The following is a 27,055-nucleotide window of genomic DNA, read 5'->3' as shown; positions in this document are numbered from 1 at the left end:
AATTTGATCATCTGGTTGAAATTTTGACCATGAGGTAAGCTCATTAGTGACCCCATATCAGAGGGTTTGGTTAGGGGCTGATTGTAGGCACATCTGTAAGGATGGAACAGTAGACTTCCAGAAGGAAAACAGGAGATCTGTAAATACCAAGTTTTAAGTAACTGTATAGGCACAGTGAACCATTGGCAGGATCTGTCCCAAATGCTGAGTTTTTGATTCCAGAATTTTCCTAATTGGTCAGCATTATTTTCCAAGGGTAATTAATTCCAGGAGTGCTAATATTTGCTCTCTACTGCACAGGGCATTGTTAGGATGTGCAATAGAGATGAAACCAACCAAGAAGTTAGGAGTGACCTAGGAGTCCATCTTAGTTCCTGTTAACTCACAACCAAGAAGGGTGTAAAACACTCTACTGTTTGCCATTCAGTGACCCAGTTCTAGTGTTGGAATGGCTGTGAGGAATTGAGTGTGGTAAACATTTGATGGAACAAATCATAGAATTAATCTGGAGACCAGATACTGTGAAGGGTATGCATGTGGAGCAGGTCCCTTTCCCCCAAGCTGTTGTCATTCTTGGATGTAAATGACTTGCCTCATGTGAGCATCATGCATGTTGAGTATAGATTCCTCATGCTGTCCATCTCTCCACTACACATTTGTGGGATATTTTAGGTGTCAGTGACCTTTGAGGATGTGACTGTGAACTTCACCCAAGAGGAGTGGGCTTTGCTGGATCATTCTCAGAAAAAAATTTACAGAGATGTGATGCAGGAGGTCTTCAGAAACCTGGCTTCTATAGGTAATAATGACATTTCTGTACTTAATCAAATAGAGAAAAAGTGTTTATTTTGGTCCTCTTTGTAGAATGTGAAAAGAGAATCCTTTGGTAAATTACTGTAGCATAAAAGGCACCTAGAATTTGACAAACTTTTCATAGTTCCTAATAATTTATAATGATTGTTTTGGGTTGGCATTTTAGTAAACAAATGGGAAGACAAGAGCATTGAAGATGAGATAAAAAATTCTGGAAGCAATCTAAGGTAATTGAACTCACAGGAGGAAGCAATGTCCTTGAGGAAATCAGAGTGTCATGTTACTTAAAACAAACCAACCAAAGATAGATGCACATTGTGAAATATATTTTCCCATATAGAATTTTCTGCAAGAAACATACACTTGACTATAACAGATATTGAGTATTTTCAAAGGAGTTGACATACCAAAAATGGTATTTTACTTCAGGTATAAAAGTTACTATTTAGATAATAGGCATAGGGAAGCTGTGTTGGAAAGGATTGTTTCTTGATTCAATCTGTTTATTGTCAGACAATTTGAATAAGTCAGAAAATGTAACCTTTACCTGATGTTGGTAGTAATGTAAGCCTAAGACCTGTTAATAAATAGAAAGTCATAAATGAATCGAGCCTTGATAATGTGCTGGTTATTCTTTATAGAAGTCATATGGTAAAACTCCAAGGTAAAGGAGATAGTGTGGGACAACTTTCAGTTAGATTCCTTCCCGTTCATAACATGACAAAGAAAGTCTTTAATAGAGTAAATCCATGTGAATGCATTATGTATGGAGAAGTCTTCTTGTGTCCACTTCATTCCTTTATAGGCAGATCATACCTTATTCTGCACACAAACCCTACATGCATGAGGAATATAAAGAGGATCCATGTGAATTTAAATCCTTCAGGGAATCTCTGGTTTCTCGCAAAAGTGTTCAAACACAAATGTTAATACACACTAGAAAGGGACCTAAAAAAAGTGCAGTATGTGGGAAAGTCTCCAGGTGTTTCAATTCCATTCAAAGGCATGAAGAAACTCATAGTGGCACAAACCCTACAAAAATACACAGTGTGGTGAAGAGTTTTCTTCTCTCACAGGTGTTCACAGACACTTGATTTCACACAGTAGGGATAAACCTTTTGAATGTAAAGTTTGTGGTAAAACCTTTCCTTCTCCCAGTTTATTTAGAAATCATCAAAGAACTCATACTAGAGAGAAACCCTATGAATGTAAACTGTGTGCTCAAACCTTTAGTTCACTCTCACATGTTCAAATGCACATGATCATACACACTGGAAATGTACCTTCTAAGTGTATAGTATGTGGGAAATACTTTGTTTACCCCAGTTTCTTGAGAATACATCAAAGAACACATGCTAGAGAGAAAGCCTATCAATGTGAAGTTTGTGGGAAAGCCTTCACACATCAAGGTTCATTTATAACACATCAAAGAGCTCATAAAGAACAGAAGCCCTATGAATGTGAACAGTGTGGCAAAACCTTCATTTGTTCCTTTTCCTTTCAGATGCATAAACAAACTCATACTGGAGAGAAATCCTATAAATGTGACCAATGTGGGAAAGCCTTCCTTTGTTCCTCTCACCTTCACTCACATGAACGAACTCATACTGGAGAGAAGTCGTATAAATATTAACAGTGTTGGAAAGACTTCACCATTCCTGTTACCTTCAAATACTTAAACAAACTCATACTGAAGTGAAATCCTGTAAATCTGCAGAATGTGGAAAAGTCTTGAGTGGTTCCTCTGACCTTAAAATGCATAAGTGAACTCATACTGGAGATAAGCCCTATAAATGTGAACAATCTGGGAAAGCCTTCATTAGTTCCTCATATTTCAAACACATAAACAAACTCATAGTGGAGAGAAGTGCCATAAATGTGAACAATGTGGGCAAATCTTCACTAGTTCCTCTTACCTTCAAATACATAAACGAACTTATACTGGAAAGAAATCCTATAAATGTGAACAGTGTGAGAAAATCTTCTCTAGTTCCTTTTAATTTCAAATACCTAAACAAACTCATCTTGAAGATAAACCCCATAAATGTGAACAGTGTGGAAAAGCTTTCACTAGTTTCTCTAACCTTTAAATACATGAACAAACTCATACTGGAAAGAAACCCTATAAATGTGAATACTGTGGGAAAGCCTTCACTCATTTCTCTCACCTTCACTCTTCTGAATAAACTCATGCTGCACAGAAGTCCTGTGAATGTAAATAATGTGGTGAAGGCTTTGCTAGATCCAGTCAGCTCCACTTACACAAACAAATTCATGTAGGACAGAAATTCTCCTAATGAAAACAATGGCAAAACTTTCTTTCTTTTTTTTTTTTTTTTACTGTTTTACTCCTAGACAGTAAGAAGGTTACTGGAGAAAATTCCTTTGAATGTAAAATGTAGTAAGTTGATATTCCTTCTCACCTTCAAAGAAATGAATGGTCTCAAACATCAGAATAGTTTCTGTTATTGTTCTGGGAATTTAATCTGTGGGCAATCTACCACTGAGCCACATCCCCAGTCCTTTTTTTACTTATTTATTTTTTACTTTGAGACAGGTACTTGCTGAATTGCTTAGGGACTTGCTCAGTTGCTGAGGCTGGCATCAAACTTTTCCTTCTTCAGCCTCAGTCTCCCAAATCACTGGATTTCCAGATGTATAACACCACATCTGACTATCATTTTAAATGTGAAAAGTATGGCAAATCATTCTGTTTTCCAATTGCCTTCAAAGCCACTTCACTCACACTGGAAAACAACCCCCCTAAATGTGTGATGTTTCATTTTTCTCCTCATCTATGAAAGTCCTTGTGGAGAGAAGCCCTGTGAATGTGAGAAATGTGGGAAGCCTTCCAGTTTTTTCCAGTTCCTTCTAAGGACTGAGAAGATTGATGTTGAAATATTTATGTCCAAAAAATAAATCCTATGCAAGAAATGTGAAGATGTTAGATATTTTGGTTCTGTTCAGTTGTGTGAAAGGACTCCTCTGTAGGGAAACTTGTGGATAAGCAATGTGGACAGTATTCAACTCTCAGAATTTCCTTGAACATTATAAAATAATTCACATCAGGGAAATCCCTTCTGTCCTTTAAGAGATGTAACATTTTTAACTTTCCACTTCTCTTTGAACACCACAGAAGAGCTCACTCTAGAGAAAATCCTTCTATGTAGAAATGTTGTGAGGCCTTCACTTGTTTCAGATCCATTCAGCCTTGAATGATATTTTATTTATTTTCTTTCATTTTGTTCCAGGGATTGAACCCAGAGATGCTTAACCACTGAGCCACAATTCAGCAATTTTTAACTTTTGAAAAATTTTGAGACATGGTCTCACTGAATATCTTAGGGCCTCACTGAGTTGCAGAGGTTGGCTTTGAACTTGTGATCCTCCTGCCTCAGCCTCCTGAGCTGTTGGAATTACAGTCATGCTCTGCCTTCAGCCAGTGACGTCTTCTTGGGAAAAGTACTGTAGGGGTGTGAAAGGGTATGCACCTTCATTTCTCCTTGCCTGGTCAGAGGTGTTGGAAATGCACCCTGGGGTGGACATGGGCATTACATCAGCATGAAAATGTGAAAGAACATGTTTTTATGGGTTAAATCTCTTTACATATTGTTAGATTTGATTGCTCTGTATTTAAAACCTCTGGTCTCATAATTATTTTTTTCATGCCCATGGGTGATTCTGATGTTTTCTGTGTATCCTCAAATATCTCATGACTTTATGTTGTGACAAAATAAAAATTTTCAGAGGTTCCAAATTTAATTACCATGGTCAGAGAACAGAGGGAAAGACAAAATTATTGTTATTATGTATCAGGAGTGCTTAAGCACTGAGTCACATCCCCAATATTTTTTTAATTTTTAATTTGAGACAGTGTACTAAGTTGCTGTATGACTAGAAAAGTTACCGAGGCTGGCTTTGAATTTGGAATCCTCATGCTACACTCTCTTGAGTCACTTGGATTAGAGGTATGTGCCACCACACATGACTCCTCAATGTTCCTTGAAACCCTGATGTGAATCAGAGTGACTTGTTTGTGTATGGTGTCTAAAGTCTATCCAATTCAGAAGCAAGAATTACTTTCTAATGTGTTTATGTAAATTAAAATCCTTCAAGCTCTAAGATTCTAGTATTATATTGATCATCATAAGAACATATATTCAGATGTCATATTCCAAATTTTTGTTAGTCCAGTTGAATTAAACTGAAGTTTACTTGGAAAAAATTTGTTTTCAACAATTTCAGTTGAAAACAGAGATGGAAGAACTATATAAATATTTAAGGGAACAAGCTATTCATTTCTATTTAAATCTCATAATATAATTAAATTAATCACAGTGTGTATTATTAGAGGATTTTTTTTCCCAAGAAATAATTTAATGTTCCCTTCTGTGCACCAGGCACCAGCTAAGCTCCAAAGCAGAATCACAGAGGACATAAAACCTGTCATGGTGATCATGTGAGTGTTTTTTGAAGCATCAAGTGAAATAACAAAGGAAATACCTTGGGGGAGGAGTTTTGCCACTGCTACCACACATGCCTTTGGACACATGCACATGCATACGCATTTGCACATGTATGTACAGACTCAGGTTACCCTTTCTGTACACACCCTCCCTAGTGTTGTTCTTAGCCCCACTATGTGATGTCACCATGGATTCCTCTGATTTTCCTTACGTTACTGTCCACTATTCCTTCTTAAAAGTCAATTATTATTTCAAGACCTGAAAATTCAGCCTTTGTGCCTTTTTAAATTTCATTACACATTGTATATATTGTTAGTTTAGGCCTCTCCACAGCAGCTTCATTGCAGATTTGGGTAATACTACCTTATTCCTCCTTTCCTCCCTCCCATCTTTTGGATTTCACCCAGGGGTGCTCCACCACTGAGCTTTGTCATAGCTCTTTTAACTTTTAATTTGAGATGGGGTGAGGCTGATCTCGAACTTCTGGTCACCCTGCCTCAGCCTCCTAGCAACTGGGCCCATAGGCATGCACACTTGACTGGCCTGCACATGGCCCCTTTGTTGTTCTCCAAAAACCTGAACAATAATCTCTAGAATCTTGGGCCACATCTGTTCCTTAATGCATGCATTTTCCACACAGTCTTTTGTTGGATCATGTTGCAGAATGAACTGAGATGAACACGAGGAGGTTTTATTAAATGGCATACTGTACTGGAAATTTTGAAGACATGCAGCATACTTAAATTCTAACTCTTGTTATAATTATGTAAATGGTTGTAAAATTCTCAAGAAGTATATGAATTAATTTTTAATATACTGTGTGATGGGTGGATGAGGCTGTCCATTATGCCATTACCTTCATTGGGTTCTCAGGCATGGTTTAGCAGTGCAAGAGCTCTGTAGAACTAAAGAATTAAATAAAAAGTAAACATATGGTTTTGTGCTACAAGTGCCCCTTTGTTCAGGGACTTTTGGGGAGAAGTCCCACATCAGACAGCCTGTAGTGTAGATGGCATCATCAGGGAGATCAAGTGAGACTTATAAGCAAGGAAAACATTTCCACCAGGTCCAGTGCAGCCTAAAAGGAGTTGAATTCGCTTGTCTTTAAAGAGTGTGTTCAGGGACCTTGGAGGAGGATGTCAGCAATCTTTGGTCAAATCTACTCTTTGGGAGAAAGGGGGAGGATATTATACATCATGGCTCAAGGTTGGCTATGAAAAGTTGTTGGGCATTCTGAAAGAAATGTTTGGTCCTTTTAGAGGTGAGAACAATTGGCCCTAGACAGGCTATGGAAATAGAGAAAATAGAAAATATTAGCCAACTCTTTCTTTAATGTTGAATCTCAAAGCTACAAATTTTCCTTTCAGAACTGCCTTCATATTATCCGAAATATTTGATATGTTGTATCCCTCCTCTCACTTCTATAACATACATTTTTTTTATTTCCCATTGATTTCTTTTATGATCCATTCTCCATTCAGAAGTATATTATGTAATTTTCATATGTTTTGTGGCTTCTGCTTTTTATCTTGTTTTCTAATTTTATTCCATTCTTAACTGATGGAATGCAAAGAATTATCTGTAATTTTTTTGTGTTTTACCTTTTGTTTGGGCCCTAAAATATGGTGTATTTTAGAGAAAATTCCATGTGCCTCTGAAAATTAAGTAAAAGTGTCAATGAAGAAAACATTTGATTGCTGTCTGTTAGGTTCTGCTGATTAATAATGCTTTTTAGTTCTGAAAAGTCTTTACTTATTTTATGTCTGGATGACCTATCTAATGGTAAGAGGAGTATGTGGAAATCACCCAGTGTCATGGTCTCTTTGATTCTTTACATTGAGAAGGGTTTGTTTTATGTGTGTAGTTGCATAGATGTTTGGGGTATAAATATTTGCAATCATATTTTGTTGGATGGTTTCCTTAACCAGCATGAAAGGGCCTTCTATCCCTTCTGATTACTTTCAGCTTGAAGTCAACCTGTTAGACATGAGAATACCAACCACTCCTTGCTTTTGATCTTCATTTCCATTGTCTATTATCCCATGCTTTGAACTTCAGCTTATGGATATTTTTGCATAAAAGTGACTCCCTTATAAAAACAAATGTTGGTTCTTACATGTGTGTTTTTTAAATTCATATTTCCATTCTTTGTGTTTTTATTGAAGAATTTAGACCTTGAACATTCAGCATAATTATAGAGATGATTTTTATTTTCTGATATTTTGGCTTATTTTTAGTACTTAGTTCTTAGTTCACACTTGATTCTAGTCTAATTGACATTTTTTCCTGTGACATCCATCTCTAGGTGCTTCTGAATTTATTTTTCATTTCTGCTGCATAAAATGTTTTATTGAATTTTGTTTCATAGTAGATGTTTTATGGTTATCAATTCCTTTAGTTTTCCCTTGACCTGGAAGTTTTTATTTCACCTTTAATTCTAAAGGATCATTATGCTGGATATAGTAATCTTTTTTGTACCCATTTAATTTTTTGGGTGATAGTGTATATTATTCCAAGCCCTCCTTGTTTATGTGGATTAGGTTAAGAAATCAGGCTAGCTTATAATTGACCTGCAATTTTCCTATTGTGCTTTTTAAATTCTACCTTTTTTCTGTGTATTAGACTTTTTAATTATAATGTGTCTTAGAGTGGATCTGTTTTGATCTTGCCCATTTGGAATTCTAAAAAATACTTATGTGAATTTCTACATGAGCACTAAGGTTTGGAAAATTATCTGATGTTATTTCATAACGACTGTTGTGCATTCCCTTAATTTGTATTTCAGAACTTCATCTACCCCAGTGATTCTTAGATTTGGTACCCAAGATTTTTGAATACTCAGATCATGGTTTTTAACATCTTTCTTTACTTTTGACTTAATTTTCAAAGTGATTTATGGTGTATTCCTGGCCTCGCATCTGTCTTCCAAGGGCTCTGAATTTGTGGTGATGTTTTCAACTGAATTTTAACTTGATTTTTTCAGTCTCTCATTTCCAGGATTCTGTAGTTTCTACATTTACCCCTTACATCTTTTTTAGCCCATTGAACACTTAAACTGAACTTTCTACATTCTTTCTCTGCCATTTCCTCCACTGTGGGCAATTGAATCAGTTGTTGAAATGTTGTAGATTGTGTGGGGTGGTCACTTCCTTTGTTTTTCACATTGTTTGTAAGTCTACCCATTCGCTTAGAGTGTTTTTCCTTCTGCTTTCATGCAATGGGCTATTTAATGAGCTTCTTTTGCTTAAGCAATACATGCTGGGAGAGTATGGGGTATGGATTTTCCCATTTGATGAGTATCCTCTGCTATTTCCAGTATCATTTTCACTTTGACAAAAGGTATTAAATACTATTAACTACACTCACTTCAGAGAAAAGCCACTTATTAATAAGCTTTGATGGGGGAAAGTGTGTTTGTTGAAATTGCTCTCCTTGTTTTCCTTTAATCTGTGTACTAACTTGTAGTGATGTTCTGTATTCTGTTGAGCAATTATTTTTTAAGGTAGTAAAATTACTATTACATTATAGAGGAGTAGAAAGAAGGCGGAAAGAAAAATTGGGCAAAGGAAAAACAGAAAGAGAAAAGATAGAAAAACACAAACCACAGTAAAGAAAAGAGAAAGATGGGTAGGGTGAGTTTGGGGCAGCAGCAGGTTATTCAAGATTGGATAGAGGACTAAGAAAAGCAAGTGAAAACCTGAGCGAGGAAGAAAAGGTAGAGAATATTCCAGTTAATACTTTGAAATATTACAAGAAATACACTCATGTGGGTTTACAGTAAAATATTCAATAAGAAGGAAACATGATCAATTCAAAATGTAAAGTAATATATGTAAGGTGAATATTGACATAAGAGTTCTTTATAATCTATGCCATGGTAAAGAAATTTCTTGTGTCTTCCTAGTTTATATTTCCTAAGGACTTAGGACATTTAGAAGATGCCCACCAATCTTCAGCTTCACCTCAATTTCTCCCTTTGTGTGGAGATCACAACAGTTCAGCTCTCATGCAATTCTTGGGAGCCTTCTCTAAACTGTGGTGTGTCTGGTTACCTACTACCTTTCTGTTGTGTCAGAAGAGAGAGTACCTAATTGTCTGTGAGTTATTATCCTGCTTATGTCCTATTATGGATTTTGTTCTTATGTGCCAATCTGAGGAAAAGGTCTGTGTGTCCAACAGTGTCAACACAACAGAACAGAGGTAGGTGACAAGACACACCACAGTTTAGAGGGGACCAGGTGCCTGAGCCTGCATGCTTTGAGGATTCTGGTCTGTGTCTGCTGGCTGTTTCTCTCGGTTGTGGGGCCCAGGATTTAGGGTTCCAACCTGTTGCACTGATTTCTGTTGGATGCTGTGCATCTGTTCCCCTTCTTATGGCCTCCTGTCAAGTGGCATGGAACTTGTGTGCTTGCTGCAAGTTTGGAATCTGTGGCCATAGACTCTCTTTAAGTGATGTGTGGAACAGAAGCCTCCATCCTCTCTCAAACATCATGGAGGTATTGTCCCAGTTGTCTGCAATGTATCTGTCCTCTTAATTACTACAGTTCTCATTCGTGGGTACCAATTCCTTCTGTTGGACAGTTGCTATCTAAGTTCATGGTGGTCGTCTGCAATAAAGGACTTAAGGGCACAGGTGCTCTGTGGTGCTTCTGTGGCACACAAGCCCCCAACCTGTCTAGGGAAGCTCACTGCAGTTTTCTGCACCACCATGATGGGGCTAGAATATCAGTTGACATTTTGGGAATGCTTAATCACTGAATCTCATTCCCAGTCCTGTTTATTTTTAATTTTGAGACAGAATTTCTGTAAGTTGCTTAGGCCCTCACTAAATTGCTGTGTCTGGCTTTGAACTTTTGATCCTCCTGCCTGGGCCTTGAAGGTCACAGGGATTACAGGTATGTGCCACCACACCTGTGGATGCAGTTTTGAGCACTGGACTGATGTTATCTATCCCTAGGGGATGAGCTCTCAGGTCAGATTTATGAGGTGAAGGGGAAGAGGTTTCAGTCCCCTTTAGCTAGCAACAATCCCTCTGCAAGTTCTTTTAAGATGCATTACTGAGGCAACCCCTTTCAGAGGCATTCCTTCTGTTTTATTTTTTATTATCAGAAGGTGCAGAGGGTGTCTTGACTTCAATTCTTCTAGGAAGATTAGCCAGCTCTAGAGATTGACTGCCCTGCCTCCAATAGCACCAAGTCCAAAATGTGGGTTAAACTCTGATTCTCTTCTCTCTCTTTGATGAGCCTGTCCTATTTTAACTTGGACTGTTTTTTCTTTCCAGTTATTGTTGAGGAAGTAAGTTGATGGTTTTTCCTCTTCCTCTGTCTCTTTTCGTTACCCCCTCCCTGATCCAACACTGGTCCTTATTTTTAATCTGGTCACCAAACTCCTATTCCCTCCATCTAAAGCTGTGGCATTATTTTTAGAGTATTCACTCTTCCCTGCATCTCTCTATTGGCTGTTCTTTCACTGCCTCTTTTCTGGACTCTTGGAGGGAGAGTGCCCGACCACTTTAGCTCTGCCAACTTCATCCTCTCTACCACTTTTCCACTGTCCACATATATATTTGTGGGCAACTTGCTTGACTCTATATCTTGGCTACCATTAGCAAGGGAGTGCAGCCATCTCCTTGGTATAATTCATTTCCTTTCGATATACACTCATTAGTAGCAGCATAGCTGAATCCTCTGTGAGTTTTACTGCTAGTTCTAAAGGAACTCCCAGTGTTTCATAATGGGTATACTATTTTACATTCCTTCTGAGATTATACAAGAGTTTTTCATTCTCAACACCCATGTCAGAATTTTGATTTTTTTTTCCTCTTATGTGATAGTCCTTCTAAATAGAGTAGGATGACAGCAGAGTAGATTCGGTTTTCCTTGATGACTTCAGAAGTGAAAAGATGCAGAAATAATGAAGTTTTACACATTAGAATAATTCTTTTGTGCTTGAAGAAGCATTATATATTTCTTCTGAAAATTTTTATTTTGATTGATTAAATACAAATGCACCCTTATTTCAGATTCATTATCTAAATACATTTCAGTATGTTAGTCCATGCATTTTTTCAAACTTATGTGTTCATATTTCTTTACAGAATGAAAAACATAATCATGTAAATGTGTGTGCACAGTTTTTATTTAGCTTTTAATCTTTTACAGACTGCATTTTAATTCATTGTACACAAATGGGGTACATGATTTTGTTTCTATGGTTGTACACAATGTATATTCATACCATTCGTGTAATCATACATGTACATATGGTGATGATGTCTGTCTCATTCCACCATTTTTCATACCCCTTCCCTCTCATTTCCTTCTACATATTCTAAAGTTCCCCCATTATTCTTTCATTCCCCACCCCCCACCCTCATCATATCATTCTCCATTTATCAGGGAAAACATTTGGTCTTTGGTTTTTTGGACTTGGCTTATCTTGATATTCTCCAATTCCATCTATTTATTTGCAAATGCCATAATATTCTTCTTTACGGCTGAATAGTATTCCATTGTGTATATATACCAGAGTTTTTTTTATCCATTCATCTGTTGAAGAGCATCTAGGTTGGTTCCACAGTCTAGCTATTGTGAACTGAGCTGCTATAAACATTGATGTGGCTGTGTTACTATAGTTTGCTGATTTTAGGTCCTTTGGGTATAAACCGAGGAGTGGGATAACTGGGTCAAAAGGTGGATCCATTCCAAGTTTTCTTAGGATTCTCCATACTGCTTTCCAGAGTGGCTGCACCAATTTGCAACTCTGCAGCAATGTAAAAGTGTGCCTTTTTCCCCACATCCACGCCAATATCTATTATTGTTTGCGTTCTAGATAAAAGTCATTCTAATTGGAGTAAGATGAAATCTTAGAGTTGTTTTAATTTGCATTTCTCTAATTACTAGAGATGTTGAACACTTTTTCATATATTTATTAATTGCCTATGTGTCTTCTTCTGTAAAGTGACTGTCCAGTTCCTTGGCCCCTTTATTGATTGGGTTCTTTGTATTTTTGGTGTAAAGATTTGTAAGTTCTTTATAAATTTTGAGATAAGTGGTCTATCTGAAGTGCATGTGGAAAAGATTTACTCCCAGTCTGTAGGCTCTCTCTTCACATTTTTTTATTGTATCCTTTGCTGAGAAAAAACTTTTTAGTTTGATTCCATCCCATTTATTGATTCTTGCTTTGATTTCTTGTGCTTCAGGAGTCTTATTGAGGTAGTCAGATCCTAAGCCAATATGATGAAGATTCAGGCCTACTTTGTCTTCTATTAAGTGCAGGGTCTCTGGTCTAATTCCTATATCTTTCATCCATTTTGAGTTGAGTTTTGTGCAGGGTGAGAGGTAGAAATTTAATTTCATTTTACTGCATATATATTTCCAGTTTTGCCAGCACCATTTGTTGAACAGGCTACTTTTCTACATTGTATGTTTTTGACTCCTTTGTCTAGTATGAGGTGACTGTATTTTTGTGGTTTTGTCTCTGTGTCTTCCATTCTATACCATTGGTCTGCCTGTCTATTTTGGTGTCAGTACCATGCTGTTTTTGTTACTATTGCTCTATAATATAGTTTAATGTCTGATATTGTGATACCTCCTGTTTCACTTTTTCTGATCAAGATTGTTTTGGTTATTCAAGGTCTCTTGTTCTTCCAGATGAAGTTCATGATTACTTTCTCATTTGTATGAGGAATGTCATTGGGATTTTAATTGGAATTGCATTGAATCTACATAGTGCCTTTGGTAGAATGGCCATTTTGATAATGTTAATTCTGCCTATCCAAGAACATGGGAGATCTTCCCATCTTCACAGGTTTTCTTCAATTTCTTTCTTTAATGTTCTGTAGTTTTCATTGTAGAGGTCTTTCACCTCTTTTGTTAGATTAATTCCCAAGTTTTTTTTTTTTTTTTTTTTTGAGGCTACTGTGAATGGAGTGGTTTTCCTAATTTGTCTTTCAGAGGATTCATCACTTATGAATAGAAATGCATTATATTTATATGCATTGATTTTATATCCTGCTACTTTGCTGAATTCATTTATTAGTTCTAGAAGTTTTCTAGTGGAGTTTTTTGGATCTTCTAAATATAAGATCATGTCATCAGCAAATAGTGACACTTTAGTTCTTCTTTTCCTATTTGTATCCTTTTAATTTCTTTGGTCTGTCTAATTGCTCTGGCAAGTATTTCAAGGACAATGTTGAATAGAAGTGGTGAAAGAGGACATCCCTGTCTTGTTCCAGATTTTAGAGGAAATGCTTTCAGTTTTTCTTCATGAAGAATAATACTGGTCATGGCTTAGCATAGATATCCTTCACAATGTTCAGGTATGTACCTACTATTCCTATTTTTTCTAGCGTTTAAGCATGAATGGGCACTGTATTTTATCAAATGCTTTCTCGGCATCAATTGAAATTATCATGTGATTCTTAACTTTAAGTCTACTGATATGTTGAATTACATTTATTGATTTCTGGATGTTGAACCAACCTTGCATCCCTGGGATAAAACCCACTTGATCATGGTGCACTATCTTTTTAATATATTTTTGTATGCAATTTGCCAGTATTTTGTTAAGGATTTTTGCATCTATGTTCATCAGGGATATGGTCTAAAGTTTTCTTTCCTCGATGTGTCTTTGTCTGGTTTTGGTATCAGAGTGATACTAGCCTCATAGAATGAATTTGGAAGGGTTCCTTCCTTTTCTATTTCCTGAAATACTATGAGGAGCATTGGTATTAGTACTTCTTTAAAGATCTTGTAGAATTCTGCTGAGAATCCATCTGGTCCTGGGCTTTTCTTCACTGGTAGGCTTTTGATTGCTTCTTCTATTTCAGTGCTTGAAACTGATCTGTTTAGATTGTGTACATCTTCCTGATTCACTTTGGGACGATCATATGTCTCTAAAAATTTGTTGATGTTTTCAATATTTTCTATTTTGTTGGAGTATAGATTTTCAAAGTAGCTTCTAATTATGTTATGTATTTCAATGGTGTCTGTCATGATCTTTCCTTTTTCATCATGAATTCTAGTAATTTGAGTTTTTTTTTCTCTCCTTTTTGTGTGTCTGGGGGTTTCTCAATTTTGTTTAGCTTTTCAAAGAACCCACTTTTTCTTTTGTCAATTTTTTGAATTGTTTCTCTTGTTTCAATTTCATTGATTTCAGTTCTGACTTTAATTATTTTCTGTCTTCTACTATTTTTGGTGTTGATCTGTTCTTCTTTTTCTAGGGCTTTGAGGTGTAGTGTTAGGTCATTTAGTTGTTGACTTTTTATTTTTTTTAATGTATGAGCTCAATGCAATGGACTTTCCTCTTAGTACTGCTTTCATAGTGTCCCAGAGATTTTGATATGTTGTGTCATTGTTCTTGTTTACCCTTAAGAATTTTTTTTATTTCTTCCCTAATGTGTTCTATTATCATTGCATCATGCATATAATTTAGTCTCCAGGTATATGGAGTTTTTGTTTGTTATTTTATCATTCATTTCTAATCACATTCCATTATTGTCTGATAGGATACAGGGTAAGATCTCTATTTTTTTTGTATCTACTAATGGCTTTTTTGTGGGCATAGCATATGGTCTATTTTGGAGAAGGACCCATGAACTGCTGAGAAGAAAGTATATTCGCTTGATGGTGGATGAAATACTCTGTAAATATCCATTAACTCTACATCATTGATGGTATTATTTAGTTTTATAGTTTCTTTGTTCAGTTTTTGTTTGGAGGATCTATCTAGTGGTGAGAGTGGTGTGTTAAAGTCCCCGATTATTAATGTGTTTTGGTCTATTTGATTCTTAATCAAGAAGGGTTTGTTTGATATACATAGATGCTCCATTGTTTGGGGCATAAATATTGAAGATTTTTACATTTTGCTGTTTTATGCTTCCCTTAAGCAGTATGAAACGTCCTTCTTTATCCCTTCTGACTAACTTAGGTTTGAAGTCTACCTTATCTGATATGAGGATGGAGACCCCTGCTTTTTTACTGAGTCCATGTGCTTTGTATGTTTTTCCTCATCCTTTCACCTTTAGTCTGTAGATGTCTTTTTCTATGAGATGAGTCTCTTGAAGGCAGCATATGGTTGGGTTTTTCTTTTTAATTCAATCTGCCAGTCTATGTCTTTTGATTGATGAGTTTAGGCAAATAATATTGAGGGTTATTATTGAGATGATTTGTATTCCCAGTCATTTTGGCTTATATATATATATATATATATATATATATATATATATATATATTTTTTTTTTTTTTTTTTTTTTTTTTTTTACTTACTTTGATTGGCTTTTCCTTTAGGGTAGTTCCTCCCTTTGCTGACTTGTATTCTTCTTTTTCACTTCCTTCTCATGAAATATTTTGCTGGGAATGTTCTGTAGGGCAGGCTTTCTATTTGTAAATTCTTTTAACTTTTGTTTATCATGGAAAGATTTTATTTCATTGTCAAATCTGAAGGTTAGTTTTGCTGGGTATAGTATTCTTGTTTGGTATCTATGTTCTTCAGAGCTTGAAATATATTGTTCCAGGCCCTTCTTGCTTTTAGAGTCTGAGCTGAGAAATCTGCTGATATCCATATTGGTTTCCCCTTATATGTAATCTGATGCTTTTCTCTAGCAGCCTTTAAAATCCTATCTTTATTTCACATGTGAGGTATTTTCATTATAATGTGTCTTGGTGTGGATCTGTTGTAGTTTTGTGCACCTGGTGTTCTGTAAGCCTCTTGCATTTGATTTTCCATTTCATTTTCAGGTTTGGTAAATTTTCTGATAATATTTCATTGAACAGAGATATTTGGTTTGTATCTCTGTGCCTTCCTCAATCCCAATAATTCTTAAATTTGGTCTTTTCATGATATCCCATAATTCTCAGAGTTTCCATTCATGACTTCTTAACATCTTCTCAGTTTGTTCAACTTTATTTTCAAGATTTTCAAGATTGAATATTTTGTCTTCATTGTCTGAGTTTCTGTCTTCCACGAGGTGTATTCTGTTGGTGATGCTTTCTATTGAATTTTTAATTTGGTTTATCGCTTCTTTCATTTCAGGTATTTCTGTTCGTTTTTTTTTTTTTTTTCAGATTCTCTTTCTCTTTATTGAAGTGTTCTTTTGCTTCTTGCATTTTCTCTTTTAACTGTCTACTGAAATGGTCTTGCCTTGCCTGCATTTGTTCTCTTATCTCATCTTTTGCTTCACAGATCATTCTAATCATTCAGATTCTAAACTCTTTTTCTGTCATTTCTACTGCCATGCTGTCATTGGTGTCTATCACAATAACATCTTGGTTAGTTAGGAACACTTTCTTCCCCCGTTCTTTAGTACTGTTTCTGTATATTCCCCTCTAGCAGTGAAGATCAGAGATACTGAAGTTTGCCCCCTGCAAGCTTATTATGGTCCTGCAGTTTTCCACTACCTCTCCTTTGAAGGAGAGATCAATGCCAATAGCACCCAATACAAAGAAAATGCAGCCCTGAACCAGATAGCCCCTATAAAGACTTTAATATTTTTAAAATAAACAGGATCAGTTCAATTACTATTTACAATATTTCCAGTTGCAAATAAGAGGATGGGAAAAGGGTGTAGGAAATAAGTGAGTAGATAGAGGTATCTGTCAAAGGGCCTCCAGTCTCCTGTAGGTGTCTCAGGAAGGGAGTCACCCTTCCAATGATGATGACCACACCCTCAGGAATAATTCAAAATGCCTACACCAGCCTCCAAAGAAGCTGGGGAACCCCAGCAAGGGTGCGCTGAGTCAGCACAGAGGCAGGCACAGAGTCCCTCATAAGTAGGGTGGAAGGCAGGCTCAGCTATGACCTCAGTGTGGGGGATGGGCTTAGTGACGGCTTCCGACCTCGGTGTAGGGGGCAGGCTCAGTGACAGCATCTGACCATGTGTGCACATTTTAATAGTTGTAGTCTACGAAGTTCTGTTAAACATCCTGACTCTGAATTGTGTCTTTGTTAGGAAATGAGTGATGAACATTCACCTAGTGGGATTATGTCTGACACATACAGGAGGAAACCCGTCACCTTCCAGGGGCCAGCACGTGAGAATGTTAACAGAAGTTGATAGTTCTCCCTTTGTTCTAGGACACAGTGCAGATTCGAGGCTCTACTCTTCCTTTGGTGAGAAGCCTTCACTGGAGTCTCTCCCACCTGCCCTCCTCCTGTGTGCAGGTCATCACTGCTGGGGTCCAGACTGCACGATTATGAGGGGAACTTAAGAAAATCAAAGGAAGCAAAAATGTTGTAACATGTGCTTCCACCAAGTTACTTACAGTTGTTTCAGGGGGTAAAAATCAAATGGCACATTATCTTGATTGGATTCATTTTCTCATGAGAAAAAGTTGTCCTCAGATTATTGAAACAAAAGCATGTTGGTTAAGACTGCCTCCATGTGAGGGGCAGGCTCTCTATTTTATTAACAATATTAGATGACAGGTGTTTTAATGTTGGCAGACTGGAATGTAGTAATGAAAGAGAGGCTGTGTTGGCTGTTGTGACACATAATAAAAGTTATCAGATGTATGTGTCATTCATTATCTTTTCTCTTCTTTTTCCAAAATTTTAAATCAGAATGATTTTGGCCATTTCATGGTAGGTAAATCATTGACAGTCCTATGTAAAATACAAATGACAGAATTTGTTTTAATGTTAGTTAATTCAAAGAGTATGTTTTTACTTGCTAATAACTAAATTATTTGTACTTCTTATATAACTAATATGTAATTTCATCAGTCTAATATACTGATCTGTTATGTTGACTTGAAATGACATTCAGAGAAATAATATACTTTCCTCAATTTTTTGGGCAAATGATCAAAATTCATACCATAATTAAATACAAAATGCTCCCAAAAGACTCAGAGTCGTACGTTAATTATCTTAAAATACCTCTGAGGATCCAAATTTGGAATAATTAAAGTTCATTCAAAAGTTTTCACTTTATAGTGGGGTAAAGATATTTAAGATCAAGTGGAGCATTTTAACACCTTAATTGTATAATTCTGTTCTATTACAAGAACCCACACTGATATACAACTATCACTGCCATGTATCTTCAGAGACTTTATATTTTTTCAAACTAAAACTCATTTAAAAGCTAACTCCCCTTCCCTCAGTTCCAGGCAACAACCACTCCAATTCTATCTCTCCTAATCTGACCACTCTGGCTATTTTATGACTGGCTTCCTTCAGTAAGTATAATGTCTCTGGTGTTCATCCTTATTGAAGTATATGACAATATGTAGTTTTTGTAACCCCAGCTAGTTTCCATGGTATACATGTAGCACATTTTGTTGATCATTCACCTGCAGATGGACATGGCACACAGATAGCTGTTTTAGTGTTTGCTTTGTTGTCTTTGTGTGCACCCCCATATGTGGAAATTCTTTATTAAGGCCTAAATATTTTAGTAATCACAGTTTAGTGTTGCATGGTGGTACCTCCATTTAAAATTGCCTCAAACCCTTGCAAAGCTTTAAGTTTCACACATACTTGTGAAAACATATTTTGTCTGGTATTTTTGGATGAAACTTTTCCTGCTGGATGTGAAATGGCTGCTCATATGGTTTTAATGTTCATTTCCTGGGTGAGTACAGACACTGACCATGTTTTCATGTGTTTATTACCCATTTGGGTATCCTCTTTGGAGAAACTCGGTCTTCAAATCCTTTGCTCACTTTCTAGTTGCTCTCTTCATTGAGTGGTAGGTCTTTGTAATACTGTAGATTTTATTTCTAATCAGATGTGACTGTGTGAATCTCTTCCTTCCTGTGTTCTGCATCTTCACTTTTTTCTCTAGTGTCCCATGATGCAAAAATGTTTTCAGTTTTTATAAAATCAAACAGATTTTTTTATGTGTTATTTGTACTCTTCATGTCATGATCAGTCAATCACTGCCAAGCACACTATTTGAAAGATTCCATCCTTTACTCTTTAATTGACATGCTTCTCTTCTACCTTGATTCCCACAGCCTACACACTATCCCCTGACTCAGCTCTCAGCACCTTGTGCTGCTGACCTGTCTCCTGGCCACATCGACCCCTACATGGTCTCACACTCTTCTTAGTCTCTCATGGGCTCTATCCCTCCTGGTGGCTCAGGGGAGCATGGACTCCAGGCCTCTCATTGTCAAGACTAGTTTTTCCTCAGATGCTTTAGGATCTGGTTCACAAAAATAATTTCTCAGGAAAATACTTTCTATAAAATACTTCTAATTTATTTCATGATATTTTCCTGCTGTTCTTGTACAATAGTACAGATATTTGATTTCTGAAAGTTTTTCCTTTCACATTGTGAAATCTATTATTACTGTATTTTACATATTTTTATGAATGCCCATAAGCATCCATTAGTTCTCCTTTATCATTCTCTCTCCTACCTCTTCTTAATGTCAATCATCTCATTCTATTATTTCTGTCTTTTATTGGATTTTTCCCAGTTTGTCCTTTAAAACTTTCACTTCATATTTTTTCAATCATTGTGGTTTACCTTCCAACAGTCTTTTATTGTTTGCTTTGTAAAATTAAAGAGACATGTTTTGTGGGTTTAATCCACAAAGCTTTGAACTTTTCTTTAAATTTATTATTCTCCCAATCCCTTCCAGCCCAGGGTGTACATAGGTGCATGGCTCAGTGTGTGTCAAGAGGTGTGTGTGTGTGTGTGTGTGTGTGTGTGTGTGTTTGTGTGTGTGTGCACACATCCAAAGTGTACTGTGTGGATCTTACTGTTTCCCAATGAGAGCTTTCTCAAGTCTGGTCATGTTTGGCTCTAATATAATACAGGAGCATAAAAATTACAGAACTTTTGGGAATACTTGTAAAAATTGTCCAGTGATCAACTTGACCTTCAGCAAGATCAGAATCCTCTATAGTCCTTTCTCCTGAATATTCTCAGGATGACAGGCCCTCATTACACTTAGGTAAATGACAGTCCTTGTATCCAAATTTATTTTTTTTGAAGGGCCCATGAGTTTTTTACATAAGCATCACAGAAGCTAGAGACATCACACACATGCTGTTTTGGAAGAGCTTGAGCTGAGTTGAGGGCTACAGTGAACAAGGGGTGTAGATATAGGGTTAAGGCCTGCTGTTCTAGAGCATTGTGAACTTATGTGAAGACCTGAAGGAGAATGGGTGGAGGTGGACACAGAAAATAAAGAGTGTGAATCACTGTGACATTGTATGAGATTCCTTGATAATAAGAATTTAGTTTGCATTTCAGAATAGAAAAGTGATGATGCCTGACTTAACAAATGCTGGACCTGGGAGTATTGTGCAAGGACCACTCAAGAATGAAAAAAAAACATTTTTTTCACAATGATTAATAGAATAATGAAATTTTGAAAGTAAGTCTTTAAACATAAATATGGAAGAAATAAATCATGCTATGAGGATATTAAATCATTTTTTAATATGGACCTGTCCTACATGCATTTACATGGAATTTCTATGCCTCTATTAAAACAACTGAGTTTATTAATTTGTATTATTGATATAGGATATTTACATCTTACTGATGTTGTACTAGAAATATTGTTCAGTACACCTTCAGGTTTTTGCAAAACATTTTGGTCACAAATTGTCTCAGTAAATGCCAATCTGTAGGGAAGATCAGGAGATTTTTTGACAAATAGGTAAGAGTGGTTCTTCTTTTAATATTTATAAATTTCATGACTAACACACAGCCTGAATGTACAAAAGAGTTTTCCAAATTGGCATAAAAACCAAAACCATTACTCAACTTATGGATCCTTGTGTGTCATTGCAGGGTGAACCATATTAACATTCTGTGGCAAATTATAATCAAATGCCAACTGATTTCATCTTGTTGAAATTGTTTCCATCATGAAGAGTCATCTTGCCAGGTGTGGTGGCACACTCCTGTAATGCCAGTAGCTTGGGAGGTTGAGGCAGGAGGACAGAAAATTCAAAACCATCCTCAGCACCTTAGAAAGACCCTGAGAAACTCAGCAAGACCCCATTTAAATTAAAAATTGAAAGGGCTGTAGATGAGATTCAGTTGTTAAATGCCCCTGGGTTCAATCCCCAGTACCAAAATATGAACATATAAAAAAGTAGTTGGGGTTTAATCTTCATCTTTATTGTTCTCATCTTCCTAACAGCTCTAATTGGAAAACTGTCTATGATAGTTCTCAGCCTCCTGGATATCCATCTAAACACACCCATGTGCTTCCTGCTTAGTTAGCTGTCCCTCATCGATCTAAGCTACATCTTCACAATTTACCCCAAGAGGGCTTCTGCTTTCCTGTTTAATTGGATGTGGAATTCAGAGTTTCTTCTTCCTACCTTTGACAGGTGGAGACACACTAATCCTGATATCAGTGACTTGTGATGGATGTGTGGTATTTGTTTTCCTTTCCACTATCCCATCTGCATGAAGAAAAAAAAGTCAAGGAATACCTGTGCTTGTGAACATTGGCCTTGATAAAGGGCTCTATCAACTCCTATGCTCACATCACATGTGCACTCCATATCACTTACTGCTGAGCAGGGACATCAACAATTTCTTCTGCAACATCACCACCATTTTGACTAGCCAGCATGGACACCTGGGTCCATGAATACATAGGGTTTGTGAGCACCACCCTTTCCCTCATGTTTCCATCCATTGGAATCGTTTGTTTCTGTGGTCAAGTCCTGTTGCTGTCTGCCACATGCACTTGGGAAGAGAGAAAGAAGCCCTGGTTCACGTTCAGAACCCACCTCACTGTGCTGAAGTTCTATGAAGCCTTTGTTTATACTTATCTACAGTCAAGATCCCTCCACTCTCCAACAGAGGACAAGGATCTGACTGTCTTCTACACCATCCTCACTTCAGTGCTCAACCCCTTCTGAGTGTATCAGCCCCAGTTCTTAGATGAAAAGGAATGAAACAAAGGAATTCCTGTTGAAACAGAAAGAGGAAAATGTTGAAAATATCTTGTGACCCTCTAAATCGTCAGGCACAGAGCAAAATCAGGCTGGATATGTGAACACCAAGAACAGTCCTCAGCTCATGTGTGAGGTAGAATTAATAGATGTCACCTGGTCAAACCTCAGCTAGATGTGCTTGACATTCACTCTAGGAATGTCAAGGGACCTCAAGACAGTCTATAAGCCCAGGTTTGGAAAAATGGGACAGGACATGGGATGGAAAGTTGCCTCCAGGAGGGAGCTGGGCATGGAGCTGATGGTTCATGGAACTGATCAGGTTGACAGATTAGAAAGGATGTGACACAGTGATACCTGCAGACACAGGCTGCCTGTGAGGCTGGAGAGGGCACAGCCATGCCCACTTAGAGAGGCACACTAAGTTCAGTGCCCAGATTGTAGGACAGAAGACCCCAAACAGCAATTCAGATGGGCCATTGGTGAAAAAATCCCAGATGAACATCTTAGTGGAGTCAAGGACAAAGGCCAGCAATGATTCAAGGAATTTACAGAAGAAAAATCACAAAGAAGTGTAGCATCTACCCTCAAGAAAGAAAGAAAATCTTTTCAAATTATATGTAAGGAGAATAACTTGAGCTGTAGTAATGGTGAATTCTATGAGCCACTTGAAGTTCACTATTCCTGCAAGTATTAAAACTAAAATTAAAAGAAAATAACTGACTTTTTAAAGAATTCAGATTACAAATCTTTGTCCCAAGACGAGGGAACATAGTTAGAACAATAAGGCAAGTCAGGTCCTTAAGGAGAGGATTGCAAATCAGCAAGAGTTTTCATCTTCAGGAGACACTGACCCCATGTGACCTTGGGACAATTGAAATACATAACAAGCAACTTACTATGGGTTAGAAAATTCACACAAGGTTGTGCAAAATTAGAATGAAAACAAGGTACACAAGCACAGTAATAATTCATGTCAGATATGTAGAAATGATAAATACCATGAGTAAAAATACTATATTCATATTACTATATGAAAAAGATACTGCATACAGTATAGTATAATATGAAGTTAATTTATTGTTATATTAACACTAGTTATAATATTTTCAATCTAACACATAATTCTTTTTTTCCATATTTTTTATTAAAAATCATAAATTTACATAGGGCAATGTTGTTTGATTTATTCTGTTATTTTTCCCTTCCCCCCCACACCTCCCACCCCTCTTTTCCCTCTATACAGTCCTTCCTTCCTCCATTCCTACCACCCTCCGTATCTCTAACCCTAAATCTAACCTGAACCGTAATGCTAAACCCTCCTACCCCCCATTATATTTCCTCATCCGCTTATCAGTGAGATCATTCATCCTTTAGTTTCTTGAGATTGGCTTATGTCACTTAGCATGATATTCTCCAATTTCATCCATTAGCTGGCAAAGGCCATAATTTTATCATTCTTCATGGCAGAGTAATATTCCATTGTATATATATATGCCACAGTTTCTTTATCCATTCATCAACTGAAGGGCATCTAGGTTGGTTCCAAATCTGGCTATGGTGAATTGAGCAGCTATGAACATTGATGTGGCAGTATCTCTGTAATATGCTGATTTTAAGTCCTTTGGGTATAGGCCAAGGAGTGGGATAGCTGGGTCAAATGGTGGTTCCATTTGAAGGTTTCTGAGGAATCTCCATACTGCTTTCCAGAGTGGCTGCACTAATTTGCAACCCCACCAGCAATGTGTTGGTGTACCTTTTTCCCCACAAACTCACCAACACCTATTGTTGCTTGTGTTCTTGATAATCACCATTCTAATTGGGGTGAGATGGAATCTTAGGGTAGTTTTGATTTGCATTTCTCTTATTACTAGAGATGTGGAACATTTTTTCATATGTCTGTTGATTGCTTGTAGATCTTCTACTGTGAAGTGTCTGCTTATTTCCTTAGCCCATTTGTTGATTGGATTATTTGTTCTTGGTGTAGAGTTTTTTGAGCTCTTTATATATTCTGGAAATTAGCGCTCTATCTGAAGTATGAGTGGCAAAGATATTCTCCCACTCTGTAGGCTCTCTCTTCACATTACTGATAGTTTCCTTTGCTGAGAGAAAGCTTTTTAGTTTGAATCATTCCCAGTGGTTGATTCTTGCTTTTATTTCTTGGGCTATGGGAGTCCTGTTAAGGAAGTCTGATCCTAAGCCAACAAGTTGAAGGTTTGGACCTACTTTTTCTTCTAGAATATGCAGGGTCTCTGGTCTGATTCCGAGGTCCTTGATCCATTTTGAGTTGAGTTTTGTGCAGGGTGAGAGATAGGGGTTTAGTTTCATTCTGCTGCATATGGATTTCCAGTTTTCCCAGCACCATTTGTTGAAGAGGCTATCTTTTCTCCATTGCATATTTTTGACACCTTTGTCTAGTATGAGAAAAACGTATTTATTTGGGTTTGTGTCCATGTCCTCTATTCTGTACCATTGATCTACCTCTCTATTTTGGTACCAACACCATGCCATTTGTATTACTATTGCTTTGAAATAGAGTTGAAGATCTGGTATTGCGATACCCCCTGCTTCACTCTTTCTACTGAGGATTGCTTTAGCTATTCTGGGTTTCTTATTCTTCCAGATGAATTTCATAATTGCTTGCTCTATTTCTGTGGGATTTTAATTGGAATTTCATTGAATCTGTATAGCACCTTTGGTAGTATGGCCATTTTGACAATATTAATTCTGCCTATCCATGAACATGGGAGATCTTTCCATCTTCTAAGGTTTTCTTTAATTTCTTTCATTAGTGTTCTGTAGTTCTCATTGTAGAGATCTTTCACCTCTTTTGTGAGATTGATTCTCAAGTATTTTATTTTTTTTGATGCTATTGTGAATGGGGTAGTTTTCCTAATTTCTCTTTCTGATTCTTCACATGTATAAAAATGCATTGGATTTATGAGCATTGATCTTGTAACCTGCTACTTTACTGTATTCACTTATGAGTTCTAAGAGTTTTCTGGTGGAATTTCCAGGTTCCTCTAAATATATAATCATGTCATCAGTGAACAGGGATAGTTTGAGCTCTTCTTTTCCAATTCGTATCCCTTAATTTCTTTGGTTTGTCTAATTGCTCTGGCCAGAGTCTCAAGAATGATGTTGAATAGAAGTGGTGAAAGAGGGCATCCCTGCCTTGTTCCAGTTTTTAGGGGGAATGCTTTCAGTTTTTCACCATTTAGAATGATATTGGTCATGGGCTTAGCGTATATGGCCTTCATAATGTTAAGGAATGTTCACATTACCCCAATTTTTTCTAGTGTTTGGAGCATGAAGGGATGCTGTATTTTATCAAATGCTTTTTCTGCATCTATTGAAATAATCATGTGATTCTTAACTTTTAGTCTGTTGATATGCTGAATGACATTTATTGATTTCTGGATGTTGAACCAACCTTGCATCCCTGGGATAAAACTTACTTGATCTTGGTGCACTATCTTTTTAATATTTTTTTGTATGTGATTTGCTAAAATTTTGAGAATTTTTGCATCGATGTTTATTAAGGATATTGGTCTGAAAATTTTCTTTCCTCGATGTGTCTCTGTCTGGTTTAGGTATCAGGGTGATATTGGCTTCATAGAATGGGTTTGTGAGGGTTCCCTCCTCTTCTATTTCATGGAATACTTTGAGGAGTATTGGAATGTGGTCTTCTTTAAAGGTTTTGTAGAACTCAGCTAAGAACCCATCTGGTCCTAGACTTTTCTTCGTTGGTAGGCTTTTGATGATCTCTTCTATTTCATTGCTTGAAATTGATTTATTTAAGTTGTGTATGTCCTCCTCGTTCAGTTTAGGTAATTCATATGTCTCTAGAAACTTGTTGATGTCTTTGAGGTTTTCTGTTTTGTTGGAGTACAGATTTTCAAAATAGCTTCTAATTATGTTATGTATTTCACTCGTGTCTGTTGTGATATTTCCTTTTTCATTCCGAATTTTAGTAATTTGAGTTTTCTCCCTCTTTCTCTTTGTTAGTGTGGCTAAGGGTTTATCAATTTTGTATATTTTTTCAAAGAACCAACTATTTATTTTGTTAATTTTTTCGATTGTTTCTTTTGTTTCAATTTTGTTGGTTTTGGCTCTGATTTATACTATTTCCTGTCTTCTATTACTTTTGGTGTTGGTCTGGTCTTCCTTTTCTAGGGCTTTGAACTGTAGTGTTAAGTCATTTATTTGTTGATTTCTACTTCTTTTGTTGAATGTGCCCCATGAAATAAATGTTCCTCTAAGTACTGCTTTCATAGTGTCTTTGTTCTCATTTACTTCTAAGAATTTTTAAATTTTCCTCCTGATGTCTTCTGTTATCCATTCATCATATAATAGTGTATTATTTAATCTCCAAGTATTGGAGAAGTTTCTGTTTTTTATTCTGTCATTTATTTCTAATTTCAATCCATTATAATCTGATAGAGTACAAGGTAGTATCTCTATCTTCTTGTATTTGCTAACAGTAGCCTTGTGGCATAAAGCATGGTCTATTTTAGAGAAGGATCCATGTGCTGCTGAGAAGAAAGTGCATTCATTCTTTGTTGGATGGTATATTCTATATAAGTTGGTTAAGTCTAAATTGTTGATTGTGTTATTGAGATCTATGGTTTCTTTATTCAATTTTTGTTTGGACGATCTATCCAGTGGTGAGAGAGGTATGTTAAAATCACCTAGTATTATTGTGTTGTGGTCTATTTGATTTCTGGAATTGAGAAGGATTTGTTTGATGTACGTGGATGAGCCAATGTTCGGGGCATAGATATTTATGATTGTTATGTCTTGCTGATTTATGCTTCCCTTAAGCAGTATGTAATGTCCTTCTTTATCCCTTCTGACTAGTTTTGGCTTGAAGTCTACATTACCTGAAATGAGGATGG

At 36.6% G+C, this 27,055-nt stretch overlaps 2 long non-coding RNA genes across 2 annotated transcripts in view; one reads left to right on the top strand and one right to left on the bottom strand.

Annotated features, from left to right (window-relative positions):
• Positions 1-670: 670 nt before the first annotated feature.
• LOC306663295 lies at positions 671-2,655 on the top strand. Its single transcript, XR_013764439.1, has 3 exons — positions 671-799; positions 980-1,040; positions 1,619-2,655. It is a non-coding gene; the product is annotated as an uncharacterized lncRNA (long non-coding RNA).
• Positions 2,656-3,168: 513 nt separating this feature from the next.
• The window catches only part of LOC306663304, a 32,753-nt gene continuing 8,866 nt past the window's right edge, over positions 3,169-27,055 (bottom strand). The window contains exon 2 of the long non-coding RNA XR_013764449.1: positions 3,169-4,453. This is a non-coding gene — a long non-coding RNA (uncharacterized lncRNA). The remainder of the gene's footprint in view (positions 4,454-27,055) is intronic.

Source organism: Sciurus vulgaris (assembly GCF_902686455.1).
Source record: "Sciurus vulgaris genome assembly, chromosome: 6".
Classification (NCBI taxonomy): domain Eukaryota; kingdom Metazoa; phylum Chordata; class Mammalia; order Rodentia; family Sciuridae; genus Sciurus; species Sciurus vulgaris.
This window is presented reverse-complemented; position numbering and strand designations above follow the sequence as displayed.